This window comes from Microcebus murinus, chromosome 1 (assembly GCF_040939455.1).
Source record: "Microcebus murinus isolate Inina chromosome 1, M.murinus_Inina_mat1.0, whole genome shotgun sequence".
In the NCBI taxonomy this organism is placed as follows: domain Eukaryota; kingdom Metazoa; phylum Chordata; class Mammalia; order Primates; family Cheirogaleidae; genus Microcebus; species Microcebus murinus.
Window position 1 is genome coordinate 149,710,342 of NC_134104.1, and position 16,907 is coordinate 149,727,248.

Genomic DNA, 16,907 nt, shown 5'->3' on the forward strand with positions numbered 1-16,907 from the left:
AGTAAAGCTCATTTTACAGATGAGGAAACTGAGGCAGAGAGTGGCTACCTCTTGCCCCAGGTTGCCCAGCTGATGAGTAGGCCAGACGGGACTAGAACGCAGGTCTCCAGGCAACCAGGTCCACATCCTTGTTACTCTCTTTCATCACATCCTGCTCTGGTCTAAAAATGGACTATGTCATGTTTGAGACCCAGGGCAAGGACCAGGCTGGGGAAAAGCTGGACTCTCTGGGCTGACCTACCAGGTCACATCACAGTCAAGAGAAAGCAGCCAGTGTTTGTCTCTTCCCCCTAGCATGGCTCTAGGTCAAGTCAAGACCCCATTCAGGCTAATACACTTGTGTGAACAGCTATCAGAAACAAACAGAAGAAAACAAAATAAAGCCAAAACTTTAAAAAGCCAGGGATTTTTTTTCCCCGTTAAAAGAGAGAAATGAATGAGAGTTTTCTGTGCTTCTTCTCAACATTAGCTATGTGGGGTGGCAGGGAAAGATGTGGAAGTTGAAGCTAAACTAAAATCCTCTCTTCCCCCAAATCTAAAAAGCACCAAAGACTTTTTTTTTTTTTTTTTTTTTTAAGAAAATAGGCAAAAGTCTTCCCCAAACTCTCAAACCAAGGAAGGAGCAAATGTCATACCATGCACTACTTTGCAAAGTGCTGTCAAAAGCAGAAGCAGAAAATTCTTGGCATCCTCAAGTGGTTTCCTCCAGAAACAACACCGATGGGCACAGAGAGAGGGCGGGGCAGAGGGTGTGGACTGGAAGCTGAGTGGACAGATTCTGAAAAGTGTTACTTAAATCCCCGGTTTTAAAGAAGTCAATGAGGGAGGCCAGTTTCTAGAGTAGAAATCCTCCTCACTAAGATAGGAAGGATGAAAATTAACTCATGGCAAGCATAAAGAAGAAAATAAGCGTCTCTTCGCTAAAACTAATTACTATAGTATATATTTACATCATCAAAATCATGTGATATATATAATTCTATATTTTTTCTCTGAATATTTCCTCAGATATAGTTTCCATCCCATATCATTAAAAATTGTCCACAAACATCACTTTTAAGAACTATATAATATGTGTTGACTATGTTATAATTTACTTATTTCCTTATTACCAGCTGTTTTCCCCAATTTTTCAATATTATAAATAATACATCAAGAAACAACGTTGTGTTCTAACTATATTTTCCAGAGATATACTTCTCTCTCTCGGCCTTCCCTTGGAAACACCTAGAAATAACTGGGGCAGATTTTGATGGAGAGAGAGAACACTCATGTTGTTATCAAAGTAGGGGTTAATGAGCTGGTGAAATGGAAATATACTATATATTTGTAAATTTTAATATTATATAATATATTACAATATGATATAATATAGTATAACATATAATATAAAATAATATACTATATTGATATAGTAATAGAATATAATTTTTATCCACAAACTTGGAAGGCCTAGGGATATTTGGATTATTTATTTTCCAGATTATCTATAATAAATATATATTACTTTATAGCCAAGGGAAAAAAATCTTCATTTAAAAAAAAATTTAATAATATTTGATTTATAGTCCAAGATGACAGGCATTTATGTTTACCAATCCTCGCTATAGGAATCTTGTTCAAATAACAACAAGGACTTACAAAGATGGAAACAATTCCTAAAAGCACTGTGTATGGGAAGAGGACAGTGGACTGAAGCTAGTGGCGAGTTCTGTAAAGGTGGAAAGTGTACCATCTGGATGGAGGCCGTGCTCAGAGAGCTCTGGGGGCTGCAATAGCAGTGGGCATTACCGACGGGGGCAGTGGGGGTGTCCTTCACCCTGCAGCTCCTGAGGTTTTCAAGTGCAAATTTCAGGATGAGCATAAAAGAAGTGATGGATGGAATGACTGTACCCAAACTACTATGAAAACTGGCCTTCCCCATCCCCCACCTTGTGGGCAGGAAGTGGCAGCTTTTATCCCAAAGTAAAAGCTTGACTACATAAATAACCCTTTATTTTAAAAAAGTCAATAAAAGTTGACTGGAAGAGGCAAGGGCTTATAACATGGGGGTCACATACCAGAGCAGCGCCCTCCTTGAGTTGGCTTGCCTTCTCCCCACCCTCACAGCAAAAAGCGAAGCCCCCCTTCCACACACCCAGAGAGCTTACAGACCGCCCATCGCTCCGACAAGAGGAACCTTCTGCCCAGTTACTTCAATTCAACAACCAGCCTGGCATGCCCCGTAGTTCTGCATCTCCGAGGGCCAGTGCTGCACGTGGCCAGTTGGAGGGCACACTGCTGGGGCCGGCCCCGGGCACACAGCACCCCCCTCCACCCGGCACACAGCCCCCCAGGGACCTCAGGCCCACTGTGCTGCTGTCTGTTTCCGGCCACGCTGTTTGCATGATCCTGATTGGGTAATTTTTGAATCCCACTGTTTTTGATTTTATGTTAAAGCTTGTAGTGGATTGGATGCTTCTTGAGCCCTACCAAGGGTATAAAAGCAGGGGCAGAAGGGCAGGAAGGGGAGAACATTGGAAGACACGAGGAGAGCTGTAACACTAGGTGTGCTGAGCCTACTGTAGAAGAATAAAGGCTGTTCTCCAACTCTTCATGTGCTGCTTGGTTCTTTACTTGGTCGAATGAACAAGAGCTGTAACACTAGCTGTACACACTGTTGCAACAGAAGGAGTTAGAAGTAAGGAAAGGGAAGTGAACTAAATAAAAACTCTAAAATCTCATTATCCTCATGGAGAACATAGATGATGCATCTGTAAAACAAAATCAGTCTTCTATCCAAAAAGAACAGTTGGAAACCAAGAAAGAGTATGTTTTAAAGCCCTTTTTAAATAAATTTAATTTATTTAAATTTAATTATTATCACATACCGTAGTACATGCAATAAAAAAACAAAATTGAAGCATAGAAAAACCACATCAAAAAAGTCAAGAAGTGCTCGCTTTGGCAGCACATATACTACAATTGGAACGATACAGAGAAGATTAGCATGGCCCCTGCGCAAGGATGACACGCAAATTCGTGAAGCGTTCCATATTTTTTATCAAAAAATCTCCAAACAATAAATGCTGGCATGGTTGCGGAGAGAGAGGAACACTCCTACACTGCTGGTGGGACTGCAAACTAGTTCAACCTCTGTGGAAAGCAATATGGAGATATCTTAAAGCGATACAAGTGAATCTACCATTTGGTCCAGCAATCCCATTGCTGGGCATCTACCCAATTGATCCAATGACACTCTACAAAAAAGACACCTGCACTCGAATGTTTATAGCAGCACAATTCATAATTGCAAGGCTGTGGAAACAGCCCAAGTGCCCATCAATCCAAGAATGGATTAATAAAATGTGGTATATGTATACCATGGAGTACTATTCAGCTCTAAGAAACAATGGTGATATAGCACATCTTATATTTTCCTGGTTAGAGCTGGAACCCATACTACTAAGTGAAGTATCCCAAGAATGGAAAAACAAGCACCAGATATATTCTCCAGCAAACTGGTATTAACTGAGTAGCACCTAAGTGGACACATAGGTACTACAGTAATAGGGTATTGGGCAGGGGGGAGGGGGGCGGGTATATACATACATAATGAGTGAGATGTGCACCATCTAGGGGATGGTCATGATGGAGACTCAGACTTTTGGGGGGAGGGGGGGAAATGGGCATTTATTGAAACCTTAAAATCTATACCCCCATAATATGCCAAAATAAAAAAAAAAAGTCAAGAAGATCTTACAGAATACAGAGTTAAATAACAGAAAATGGATAGTTGGAAAAAAAATTTACATAATGAATCAATTCAGGTGAACCAATATTTATGTAATACGAGTTTAAGAAAAAGAGAAGAGTGAAAATATGATGTGAAGAAAATTACCAAAGAAACAACTGAAGAAAATCTCCCATAGTTGAAGAAAGATGTAAATTTTAGATTGAAAGACCCCGAGTACTGAGCACAGTGAATAAACGGTAATCCGTAAAAACCACCTCATGGGAATTTCAGAGTGCTGATAAAGGGAATCCTAAACACCCTCAGAGACAAACAGGAAGCAGGTAACCAACAAAAGAGTAAGAACCAGATTGGCCACTTGGAGACAATGGAGCAATTGCCTTCAAAGTTCAAAGAAATTATTTTGTACCTAAAATTTGATATCTTGGCAAACTATCAATCCAGTGCGGAGGAGAAATAAAGGCTGGTTCAGACACGCAAGAACTCAGAGAATTAACTCCCATTTATTTATTTCTAAAAATAAAATTACTTGAGGATGTACTACTACCTACAAAAGAGGAAGATCTCAGAACTAAACAAACAAAACCAATTAAATCAGTCTAGAAATGCAATTAAAAAAAACTCCAATACAGATGAGCATTCAATCTAGACACAAGTCAGTATATTCTGAAGCAATCAATAAATGATATAATTAAAGAACTGGAAAGTATTTGTAATTATATAAACGAGGCATATGCTCCTATTGTCAGTCAATTAAAAATTCCAGAAAATAGTGTATGTATATATGTGTATACATATTTATACACACACACACATATATATATATGTATCATGGCCCAAATATAAAACCAATGCAAGTCCTTAAATCATTAAAAAAAAAAAAAAAACCAATGCAAAAGTATCATGATTCTGTATAGTTCATGGAGTCTAAGAGAAAATAATCCATTTGACTTTGACCTTGGAACATGCCCCTCTACAGCTCTCAATATAATACTTGCTTCTTTAGGTAATAATATTTGCATAATCTTTGTTCTTTAAATACCGTTTGCTCATTCACATACAATTATCAGAATTGACAAAGCAAGAGGACAAATTTATAAAACAGAATACATGTGCTAGAAACTTTGACAATGTAAAAGAAATGGTATAGCTGAGAGAGGGTCAAGAGGGGAAAAGAGAAAAGGGGAGGGAAGGAAAGGCATATTAATTTCCTATCTTACATAGTTGAGAATCAAGAATTACTACCCAAAAATTAATGACCCAAAATAGAGATTGAATATTATGCAAAGTCATAAGGTTCACCACAGAAGAAATAAAAATACACAGCTATCAATGATTTGGAGGTGGGAGAAATGAGTAGGTTACTCACCTGTCACAGCTAATAGTCTATAGATAGTTCCTACATAGACAGAAGCTGATAGATGAAGACATACGTGTACATAAGTGTATGCCATTTAGCAACATCAGTCAAGGTAACTAGTAGAAGAAATATAAACAGAAACAATCAGAAGAAAATATCTGTTAGGAGGAAATCTAGGAAAGGAGTGAGGAAGAACACTTACTACATATGGCTTTCTATCCTGTTTGAATTTTTATTGCCAGGCATCTATATCTTACTAACTAAAAGCCAAAAATAAGAAAAGTACAAAAGAATTGTGCAGTAATAGTTACATAGGCATCAGGTCAAAAAGAAATGGTGTGGGTGATTTTTTCCCATTTATTTTCCAATTATACTGTAATGCACATTTCATTTTCATGATAGAAAAATTCATAAAGAAAAGAGGAAAAGTAGTTAATATTTTATTTTTATCATATGGTAGTTAGGAAGAGTGCGAGATAGGGATGAGTAAGCAAAGATATTCATCTGAAATATTTGTGGGATGATTCTGTGATGACCGTGAAGCCCAGGCTGGCTGTGTGGCTTTGAGAAAGTCACTCAACTTCTCTGGGCCTCAGTTCCCACCTCTGAAAGAGAGAGGAGTTGGCTTTACAAATTTTCAGACCCTGTTCAACCTCAATAGCTTATGATTCCAAATTCCTAGCAAGTGTGAGCATCGCCATTGAGATCATGTGACCCAGGCCAGCTTGACTACGAAAATGGCCGGGCCCTATCCTCGGTTGTTTTCGAGGGACTGGATCAGGGTTATACTTGATATCTGAATCTGTGAAGTGCCGCAAGCCTCATGTTCCTCTAAACAGCATTGCAATAATTTTCTCCAACAGAAAGCAAAATTCGCACAGAGTAACCTTGAGGTTCACAGGGAAGAAGGCCGAAGACCTCACACGCAGAGGCCCAGGGATGCACGGCACACCGTGCTCCAGCCCTCGAAGCGACCTGGAATCGTCTGTGGCCTCTCGCAGAGGGGTGGGGAGTCTCTATTTTGCAAGAAAAGCAGGAAGTGTGTTGAAAGTCATAACCACAGCAAAAACTGCCACATCAAACCGAGAGGCATCCTCTCAACTCAGGGTCATCACCCATCACCAGGAGCCCAGATGGAACCAAATCCACTGCCCACAGGGTTACACACCTGTCCACGTCATGGCCGGGATATGGACATTTTATCTAAAACGAAGCTCTATGTGTAATAGATTATTAACAGAAACAGAAACCTCGACCCTCCCTTGTCCTCTTGTCCAACGCGAGATATGCTTGCAGTGAGATCATACAGCAAAGAACAATTGTTTTGGTTTTTCCAACTAGAGTGTCTGAAAATGTGGGGTCAGTTTTTGAAGACGAGGGACAATAACTAAGAAACATCTACAACCTTGCCTTAGAAAGTGTGGTTCTCAGAGCAGCCGCAGCAGCAGCAGCAGCACAGGGAAGCTTTGAGATACGCAGAGTCTTAGGCCACAAGCCAGGCCTGCAGAATCAGAAACTGCCTTTCACCGAACACTCCAGATGATTATATATTTGGGCATTAAGGTTTGAGAGGCACTGGCTCCTGGTCCTAATCAATCAAAGAATAACAGGTGCATCAGAATCTGGGGAGTCTGCACATCTACTCACAAAAAAAAAAAACTGAGGATTTGACACCCAAACAACTGCCTGAGCCCACAGCAACTCTCCAAGGAAGAAGTTATTTATTACATGTGCACAAATGAGGAAACCCAGGTTGACGTCAGCAGGACTGGGATCTACAGGAAGGCCAGGTGCTCAGAGAGAAGGCTTAGAGAAGTTCAGTAACTTGTTCAAGGTGAAAAGTTTGCAAAGGGCACCATCAGGTCTGCATGAATCCCAAACTCAAGTTCTTAACCATTACTTCCTGTTGCCCCTCTAGAGTAGAATGTTTCCAAGTATTCATTTGAACAATCGAATCCAGGTGGTGGCATGTCCAGAACCATTTTCTAGAATGTCATCCTCAGGAGACATCCTTAGGGGCTTCCTTGCTCACCTTCGCCCAGTATCTCTGGGTGGGCATAGACATGCCAGCAGGGTCCCTTCTCAGAGCTTTGTACCAGAGGGTGTGACCCTGTTAGGCAACCAAGTCTGAGTCACGGAGGGGCTGAATGTGACATTCAGCCCCAGAAACCCAGCCTAGAAATGCCGGTGTTTAAAAACAGAAGGACTTGGCTTTTGGGAAAGATAATCTATTTCATAATACCTTAAGGTTTCAAAATAACTGCAGACCCTCCTCATCTGCTTCTGAGCCACACTGTCATCTGTGCCTACACTCCTGGGCCTGGTGACAGAGGGGTTCGGAGCAAAGACACTCACAGCTGCCAGGAACCCTGCTTTGTGAGAGCCTGGGTGGGGACAGCTCTGGCCAGGGCTCCCTGCACCCTTTGTGGTATGACTTGGGGAAGTGAGGGTGTTTCAGAAAGTCGTGCCTGCACGCTGGGTAGGGAGAGGCAGCGGTTGGTGCCCATCAGTGAGCTGCTCAGCAATCTCTTCTCTCACCCCTTTCTCAGAGACCCTGCCTGCACATTCTCTACACTGTCCATAAGGATTAGGCTCAGCTGCAAATAACAGCAAAAATATAATAATAGTAGTAGCTTAAACCAGTGCCTCTCAAACCATCATGTGCACATGCATCACCTGGGGGTCTTGTTAACATGCAGATTCAAAGTCAAGTCTGGGGCTTCCCATGGGATGCCACGTTGCTGACCCGCAGGAACCACGGAGTCACAAGATCCTGGGGTCTGACCCTCCCGACTACATGGGGATCCACAACAGCAGCAGAGATTCGAACTCCTACCTCTCTGCTCCTCCATCCTCCTCATGTGGCTTCCATCCTTCAGGTCACCTTGTGGCCCAAGGTGGCTCCTGGAGACCCAGCCCACCCAGCCATGTTCCAAGCCAGCAGCAAGGGGAAGTGAGACAGGGAAAAACCATGTTTCCACCAGCCAAGCCAGCCCCTCTGAAAAGTTCTTGCAGTCCCATACCTTCCGCTTCATCACTTGGCCTCTGCGATCTTCAGAGAGACCAAGAAATGTTGTTTGCTCTGGAAGCAATGTGCCCAGCAAAAAATTGAGTTTCTTTTCCTAAGGAAGAAAAGGAGAATGGGCAGTCGGTGGGCAATGATGATATCTGCCCCGTGTCCCCATCCTGCTACTTTGAGTTCATGCCACCTGCCAGAGGGAGCTCAGTCTCAGCAGCTCCTTTCTCCAGTGGTTCTTCCTGAGAAGGAAGAAGCTGTGCTTCTGTCTGGGTGACCAGTGAGCCATAGCCAGGAGCCAGAGTGAGAATAAATGAAAACATGCTGACGGCAGGGCACAAGGGAGAATGAACCAAGCACGGTGGCTTGGCCTCTTCTGCTAGACCCGGGGAGAGGAGTGGAAAGACCATGGGCAGACCTCATGGTGCCCACTTTTGAGAAACTTGCTTTGATCCTGGCTTCTAAGACTTAAGACCCATCTTGTACTCCAAGTGGTGGGCCTTTCCCCCTGGTCTGAGACCCTCTTTTGGTCCCACTGGAACAGAAGCCCTCTCTGCGATGTTCTAGGTAGACTCTTCCCAACCTCCTCCCTACTCAGAGACTGGGGGCTGCCTGCGTGGCTCTAGCTGAAGCCTTGGGCCCCGCTCTGGGTTCATGATCTGGCACCTGTCCTCACCCACTCCTGGGTCGCTTCTCTTGCTTTGAATAGACCCACCCCAGTGTTAAAATTTGCCTGAAACACCGGAAGTGTCTGCTGCCAGACACTTAGGTACTTTTTTCCTATGCCCCATGCCCCCTTTAGCTGAAAGTGCCTGGCCCACAGCCCCCTACCCACCCACCAAAGGAAAGCCGTTCTGGGACGAACTTTGGGCAGGGGTGATCACTGATGGGACCAGGGGTGGACACCCTGCCATAAGCTGCTAGTCACTTGTAACAATGGTCACATGCAAAGGAACCTGCCAAACCAAGGCAGTAGCATAAACTAAGACAATCAGAGTTCCTCACCAGGGAACCTGGCAGGAAGTTACAGGGAAACACTTACTTGTCAGTAGCAGAACAGAACAAGGCAGAGGTGTGAACTGCCACTGAGACAGATTAATGATGCCACGAGTGCCTTTGGCTGACATCCCCACCTCCTGGTGCCACTGGATAGCCAACCTGAAGCTTTCTCTCCTGCATGCCATCCACGAGGCCCACAGACTGTCAGACAAGTGCAGCTGACATTCTTTTCTACTCATCCAGTGAAAATGATTTGTGATAACTCGTGATGTGTGACCAGTGCCACGCAAGGTTCTTGTTTTGACACCTGTCATACTACACATTCCTTGCTGGCTGAAACTGCTCTTCCATCAGCCCGTACCAGGGAGGAAGTGCTAAACTTTCCTCTGTGCAAAAGTGGCCACTGATTTGGGCCAATGGTGGGCACTGATCCAAAGGAGCCCAACCATAGGCTTTCCAGCTGAGGCTGCTGGCTTGAAGATAATAATGATTTCCTAAATGTAACAGTGACTCAGTCGCCATGATCAAACCCCAAATAATATGGCTAAAACAAATAGATATTTGCTTTTTCTCTCATGCAAAATTCTAAGTTTGTATGACAACTGTATTCTGCAAAGGTGTCAAGGACCCAGGCTCTTTCTATCTTGTTGCTCTGCCAACAGTAGTGTTGTCTGCACCGTCCAAGATGGCTCTCGGCCTATCTATATTCCAACAGGTGGGTGGAGAGAAGGATGCAGGAGGACATGCTCTTCCCCTTTACAGGCATAGCCTGGGAGTTGTCCAGATAACTCTCATTCATATCCCATTGGCCAAAACTTGATCACCTGGCCACACCCAGGTGCAAGGAAGGCTGGGGAATGTTAATCCTATTCTAGGCAGCTACGTGCTTAGCTAAAAATCAGGGGCTATATTATTTTGCAACATAATGAATATTCAAGGATATCTCTAATCTCTGCTGGTCAGATCAGCTCCCTCTGGACTCTGGGGCTGGAGAAATCAGACACGACAGTAAGAGTAGATGGAGGGGGACACACATCTATGAGGCTCAAGAGAGAAGAAAAGGGCATCGATAGGCCACAAGTGCCAGAGACACCAACACCCTCCTGCTACTGCTCTCCCCAGTGGGCATTCTGTCAGGAAACCCCTTTGTCTTAAGGGGCCTAAGGCAGCCAGAAGTCTCTGCTGGTGCACATCCAAGACATTCGGTCCTGTTGGCGATGAAGTCTGAACAATGTTTTAACAGTGGTTCATTCTACAGATGGGAAAACTGAATCCTCAATGGCGTCCTCTGGCTCCTGGCCCTAATCAATCAAAGAATAACAGGTGCATCAGAATCTGTTGCTTTCAGCCTCTTGATTAGTGAGATGGAAACGAACCATCGCTACACGATGCTGTCTGGCTTCCCCTGCGTGGAAAGTGCAGACAGAGATCGCAAGGCTCGTATTTGGCAAGACTACAAGCTTAGGACGTGTCAGCCATATAATAAGGTATAATAACAGATAGCAATATAATAACAGATGAGAGTTGGGGCCGGGGCATTTAAATGGGCACAGAGCAGCTGGACCCACACCCCTCAGTGAGGTTCCTTATATGTGAGGCCACTTGGAGATGACAGTGCAGTTGGCACAGTGCATACAGTGGGCAGCCTGGGGTTGGGGAGGACAGGAGGGTGCAGCTAAGACCTGGAACACGGCCGGCACTCAGAGGAGGGGATCAGCTTCAGGAACTGGGGAGGAAGCCCTTTCCAGAAGGGAGAATGGTTTCTGAAGCCTATGGCCAGTATGATATCTTGGCTGGCAATATGATTTGTTGTCCAAACCAGGGACACTATTGAGAATAAAAAAAAAAAAAAATCACTTAACAGGCCTTAACTGATCTGCAGTGTGCATGAATGAGCCCGTTGTGGGCAAGCCCAGAGGTGCAGACATCCTGCCAACCTCAAGTGGGCATCTGCCAGGTGTGCTGGCCACAGGCAGACTGCACTGGAACACCAAGGGGCCCCATCCTGGCCTAGATGCTCCTCGGGGCAGGGTCCAGACCGTTGGGCAGTGTCAGAAGGACAGGGAGGGTGCATGCAGCCCTTGACAGCAAGCACGGGGCTTCGGCAAGCAGTGAAAGTTTGGTCCTGTAAAGCAACTACTGAATGGCTGGTGAACAAATTCATCAGAAACTCAACTCAAACCAGCGTGAGCGAAAAACAGAACCTGTGGGCTCCATAACCAAATCACACAGAGTGCAGAGGTGCAGCTGAACCCAAGGACAGCCGGATTTAGAGATTCAAATATTAGGGCTTCCTCTCTTTCCACCTCCATCTGAGTCAGATCAGGCTGCTAAAACAAGGTACCATAGACTGGGTGGCCTGAACAACAGACATCTGTCTCACAGCTCTGGAGGCTGGGGAGTCCAAGCGCAAGGTGCAGGCAGATTTGGTTCCAGTGATGCCCCTCTTCCTGGCTTGCGGGTGGCCATCATCTCTCCACTGACAAATGTGTGTGTACACTTGGGAAAGAAATCATTCCAGTGTGTCTCTTCTTCTTCTTCTAAGGCCACTAATCCCATCATGATCTTCTGTAAACCTCCACCCTTGTGACCTCATCAAAATCAATTACCTTCCAAAGCCCACCTCCACCCCTCAAATATATCATTTTGGAGATGGGGACTTCAGCATGAATTTGGGGCGAGGGACACCAACATTCAGTCCATAGCAACCCATGCCTCCAATTCTCTCTGCATCCTGGATCCACTCTCTCAATTCAGCTGATCCCCATGCTGCCACAGCCACGCCTGCAGGCAGCTCTGAACCTGAGCACCAGGGAGGAGAGAGAGCCACCTCCCCAGCTCTGGGTCAAAAACGTCTCAGGAAGGCTCCTGTCAGTGTCGCAGGCCTGCCTGCCCATTCCTGGCCAGTCCCTCTGGCCACAGGGATGAGGCGGCTAGGATTGGCAGCAGGTCCCATGCTCGTCCCCATGCCATGCAGGTGACTGGAGTGAGGAAGAAGCAGCTTCCGCCCAAAACGGAGAGTGCTGTTGCAGGCAAGCCAAGCAACAGATGCCCTGTGCAAAGGGAGCTGGAGGTGGAGAGGGATGAAGCAGCGCCGTGCTGAGTGGGGCTGTTGGTGAGTCCGTGTGAAATGTCTGGAGCTGTCTGGAAATAATTCAGAAACAATACTTTGCAAGGTGCCGACACCATTGACCAGCATGCTGTTAAACCAAAGAAATGTTGTAGTTGCTAATATAGGGGCTGGAGGGGCCTGGTGCTATGATATCTGCCATCTGCTTTACGATGTCTCAGCACTGAAAGTGTAATCTACGTGTGAGTGTGGCTCCTGTAACCTACACACCAGAGGGGGCCAGTCACCTCATCGGGGCAGCTCCAGGGTGGTAATCAGAGTGCGATCAGAAGGCTACACCCCAGACGGGTGCCCACAAGGGCTTCATTTGTCTTTATCTCTGATCAACGTCAGAAGTTTTGTTCATTAGTATAACGAACACAGAGGTGGGCTTCCATAGCAGAAGCACGGAGCAACTACACAAACATGCGTGAGCAGAGTGTTACAACCTAGTGAGCCTCTCCTCCTGCCCCTTAGAAATGTCACCCATGGCCTTGCTGTCAGCTGATTCAGGAGAATGAGGCCAACCCAAATCCAACTGGATGACTCACCAATCCCATCACCAGAATATTGTCACTTTGCTTCGGGAGGATCTTACTTTCATGCAAGCTCTCGTCTGAGTCCCCTAAGGAACAGAGTCTGGACTTTATCAAGCTCACAGGAGATGGTGTGCCTGCGTGCTGATAAACCTCTGTTTGAGGGAAAGAATTCAGTCCAGGGATTTGCTTTTATGGCAACCTGGAATGTGGCTGTGAGCAGGAGCTGTCCCTGAACGTCTGTAACTAGCAGTGGCTGCTGATATTAACCAAAAGGAGCCTCGTGATGGGAAATGACAGAGTCGGGAAGTAGTCTGGGCACTCTTGCAAGCCCAGAAGGGTCTGTCATCTGTCAGGTCTCTCCTGCCTTGGGCTCTGGGCTGGAGCGGAAGGCAGGAAGCCAATGCCCAAAGAGGTGAGGGAAGGGCGCATTCACAGAGAGACTGGGGAGCGGGCAGGTTTCCATGAGGGAGCAAGAGGAGAGGCTCCCCAAGGGGCCCTGTGGATGCTAGCTCCGCTAGAGCCCGGCAGGCAGGAGCTCGAGAGCGGTGTCGGGGGTGGTAACAGGGAGGCTGCAGGGACTGGGAGGCCGGCCATGCCTGACAGCCCTCCCCGCATCCTAGTGACATCCCAAAACTACCGTGATTTGGAAATGCTGAGAGATCAGAACCTGAGATGCCTTGCTCTTTATCAAGAACCATGAACCATCGCCTTTCTTGTGCAATGATCAGCATTTTCAAGGTAACTGCAAAGACTATGGAGAAAATATCTTTGTAGCTGCTGGCATGAGACTTTCTTTGAGGAGAAAGGGTCTTTGAGAAGACCACTTCCAGCCTGGATTTAAGCTGTCCCCAGATTTACTGCAGGAGGAAGGAGGAGCAGGGCTAGGTGTCTTGGGTAAAAAGCCAGGGACGAAGGGGACAGACACTGCCATAGCCCAGGGAAGTTTCCAAGGGCTTTCAGGACACGTGTGGAAGGTTAGTTTTCCCTGGGCCCACTGCTCATTCATGCCCGTGGACCGCCTGCTGCCCAGGTGTTGGAACTGACCTAAGCCAGTTTGGCCATGTAAAACCATGAGGTTGCTTTGGGTTAAATCAGCAGCCACCATTGGTTTAAAGGAGTGGAAATTTACCTGCTCCCCTGTTACTTCACTCCAGGTTACCCCAAGAGGAAGTCTCAGAATGAATTCTGTTTCAAATACAAATATTTGTCAGCAAGCAGAAAAGGCTTTCAAATGCAAGAGGATTGTTTGGGGCCACAAAGAGGTGGTGAGGATGAAAACAGAGACCTCAACCAAAGGAGTATGGATCTCAGTGAGAAGTGATATAAACTGTTTTTCTAGTATATTTATTTATACACACCTGTTATTTGAGAGGCCAGGTCAGCCTCTCTTGAGGCACTTAAACCATGTAGACAGGTGAATACCCAAACAAAATCAGCCCATTAGAAGAAGGAAGGGGTAGGGTACAGGTGGGGCCCAGGTGGGGCCCAGGTGGGGCCCAGGTGGGCCGAGCCTGGCATCTCAGCGCTGCTGTGGCTCCGGCTGGCCAGATGATCTGGAGCAAGCCCTTTCTACTCTTGAGGCCTCCATTGTTTCATCTTGCAAGGAAATGATTAAACTAGAGCATCTTTAAGATTATATCCAACTCTAAATCCTCTTTGACCCTTTGGAATGAGATTGTTCACCTAGCTTGGAGAAGAAGATGCTCAATTATAACTCAACGCAGGCCTTCAAACATGAGGAATCATCCTAGCCCTTCACGAGAGATTATATTTTCCAAAGATGGCCACAGCAACTGCCCCTATCCCACACGCCCATCCACCATGGGGCTGTGCCACTCTCCTGCCAGGAAATGGGGTCCAATTCTCATCCCTTTGAATCTGGGCTGGCCTTAGGATTCACTGACGCCTAGGGGGACACATTAGCTTATGACTAATAAAATATGGCATAAATGACACAGTGACTTCCCCAAAGGCCACACAGCTTCCACCTCCTTCTCTCGGCACACCAGCTGCAGGAGATCCAGCACCAGATACAGAATCCGAGTACCCCGCAGCTGCCACACTGGACAGGCCTTGCAAAGGCACTCGGGTTGGCAGGCCTGGCCCTGCTCCCAGCCCACAGCAGCACCCACTGCCAGCCAGGGCACTGTGCCCTCCTGGACATCCGGCCCAGCCTGACCCTCAGGTGACCGAAGCCACCACTGACATCCTACCGCAACCACATGAGAAACCTCAGTGAAGAGCCAGCTGACCCTTTCCTGAATTCCTAGCCCAGAAAATCATGCACAGAATAAAATGATTGCTGTTCCATACCACTATGTTTTGCAGTGATTTTTTTTTATGCAACAGTGGTAACCAGTACATCATTATAGAGGAGTGGGCATCAATACACCAGGAAGGATTCAGAGTCTACCTTAAAAAGTAGTTTCTTCTCATTGCAAAACACCAGAAACATCCAAATTCCTTCATGTGGGTATTTTAAGGAATCAGGTGGAGAGATTCTTTGAGGAATTATCTGGGGAAGTCTCACCAGGAGGTCATGACAATGGACTTTCCCATTTATGCAGCCCCTCCAGAGTTCATGAAGAACAAACAATCACATCTGACCCTCAGAACTAAAGGTTAGAGCACAGTTCAACCTTTGCCTTGGTTCAGACACCCCCACCCCCACCCCCACCAGGCATTCCTGAGCTTGTGGTCTCAGCCAGCTTCCTAAAGAGAACACTTACAGGTGAGCAAAACACAAATGTGGTGGGCACGTGTACAGGTACCTTCTGAATTGCATCCTCACTGTACCCTCACATGGGGACCACAAAGAGGGCTGCTGCCAAACTTCCCAGCTCATTGTCCCTATGCTCCTCGGGGGCTTCCTATGCTGCCTCTAGTTAACTTCATCATGGTAGCCAGCCTCCTGTTGGTCCCCAGCAGTTTGCACCTCCTGATAGTCACATCCTTGGATAGGGTTGACTTGGGTTACATTAGGATAGAGCAGAAGTGACAGAACTTGACTTCAGAGGCCAGGTCATAAAAGATAGCATGCCTTCTGCCTTGCTTGCTTAGATCACTCACTCTGGGAAGCCAGCTACCATGTCCAGGGACATAGCAGCCCCTTGTAGGGGCATGTGTGGGGAGGAGCTGGGGCTTTTGGCCAGCAGCCAGAGAAGGGAGCCATCTCGGAAGCAGATCAAGCCTTCAGATGACCACAGCCCCAGAGGATGCCTTGACCTTGACTTCACGCCATGAAAGACCCTGGGACAAAACCATCCAGTGGAGCCACTCCCAAATTCCTAACCCACAGAAACTGTACAGAATAATAAATGCTTTAAGCCACTGAGTCTTGATATAATATTTTATATAGCAACACATAACTGCAGTAATACATCCATTATGCAAGTGAGAAATCAAGCCTCAGAGACATACAGCGACTAGCCCAGAGTAACACAGCCAGGCCAAGGCAGAACTGGGAAGAGAGCCCTCGTCTGGTGACTGCTGACCCATGCCCACATGGGCACAGGTTCCCTCACAGCCCCGTGATTCGGCGGTTCTCTGACTTGGCTTCAGAAGAGTGAGAGATGAGCTTGCAGGTACAGTGCAATAACCCTGGCCACGCTCGAGCCTGGACTAACACAGCCCCTGTGACAGCGAGCACGGTTGGATGGGGACCCTCTGCTCCCATTTGCTGGGCCTTCATGACCCAGAGAAACAGTTCAGCGACGAGGACCTCCTCCGGCCTGGGCAGACCCACACAAGCTCATGAGTCTGGGCCACGGTGGAGCCACTGCTGACCCACGCCCGCACCCCTGCGGGGCTGTGCTGGAACAGGGCCGCGGTGCACGCCTTGCGCTTACAACTCCCACCGCCTTGCTGCCCCGCTGCCCCCTGCTGACTCATGGGACCACTTTAGAGAAGTGCCCCCACCGAGGGGAGCTTTCAGTTCCTGTGTGAGTCACCGGCCATGTGAGTCCCAGTCAGCCCGGCCAGCAGGGCCTGGGGGCTGCATGAGCTCAGTAGTGTGCTGAGTGCTGTGGTCACGGGGTGAGCAGGTGGCAAGTACAGCTGGCTCTGTTTTCTCGTCCTTCCAGCTGGATTGGACTTATTCTAGCAAGAGTTACTATGGCCCCTGGACAGGACTGGGATTGGGCAAGTCAAAA

At 46.8% G+C, this 16,907-nt stretch overlaps 1 non-coding gene across 1 annotated transcript; it reads left to right on the forward strand.

Annotated features, from left to right (window-relative positions):
• The first annotated feature begins 2,934 nt into the window (after positions 1-2,934).
• Positions 2,935-3,041, forward strand: LOC142874903 (U6 spliceosomal RNA). Its single transcript, XR_012922483.1, has one exon. It is a non-coding gene; the product is annotated as a U6 spliceosomal RNA (small nuclear RNA).
• The last annotated feature ends 13,866 nt before the right edge of the window (positions 3,042-16,907 follow it).